At 37.0% G+C, this 567-nt stretch overlaps 1 non-coding gene across 1 annotated transcript; it reads left to right on the top strand.

Moving 5' to 3' along the window:
- The first annotated feature begins 119 nt into the window (after positions 1–119).
- Positions 120–191, top strand: TRNAQ-UUG. The gene has a single exon. It is a non-coding gene; the product is annotated as a tRNA-Gln (tRNA).
- Positions 192–567: the final 376 nt, after the last annotated feature.

The raw sequence follows: 567 nt of genomic DNA, 5'->3' as shown, positions 1-567 counted from the left end.
AGATAAAATAGCTCTAGAACTTTGAATTCAATAACTTGAGTTTGACTCGTGATAGGATCTCTCTTCTTGTGGAATCTGCATAAAATAGGAAAACCATTCCAAAACAAAATTTTACAAGGGGTTCTATGGTGTAGTGGTTAGCACTTTAGACTTTGAATCCAACGACCTGGGTCCAACTCCCGGTAGGACCTTTAAGAAATCACCTTGATGCAAAATCCCAGAATAAGTAACGACAACCTAAGACCTTTTTAAAAAGGGTGTTACTTCAGACATGAACCCTAGCAACTTGTTAAGCACTTGTTAAGCATGATATTTGTGCATTAACCTAGGTGTTTTCTTGGATTCTTGGTGATCTTAGGTTTATGCATAACGTCTTGGGTCAAGCTTGGAACTTATAAGTTCTTAGGAATAGCCCAACATGATATTGTGCACATAGTATCTACTAGAGACCAAGGGTACATGTGGGGAAGCTATTATTTCATGGATACCACTTTAGTTATATCCTACAATGTAAAGGAACTTATAAGTTCTTAGGAATAGCCCAACATGATATTGTGCACATAGTAT

Source organism: Cucurbita maxima, unplaced genomic scaffold (genome assembly GCF_002738345.1).
Source record: "Cucurbita maxima cultivar Rimu unplaced genomic scaffold, Cmax_1.0 Cma_Scf00056, whole genome shotgun sequence".
Taxonomy (NCBI): domain Eukaryota; kingdom Viridiplantae; phylum Streptophyta; class Magnoliopsida; order Cucurbitales; family Cucurbitaceae; genus Cucurbita; species Cucurbita maxima.
Note: the sequence above shows the minus strand (reverse complement) of the source record. Positions and strands in the feature narration are given on the sequence as shown.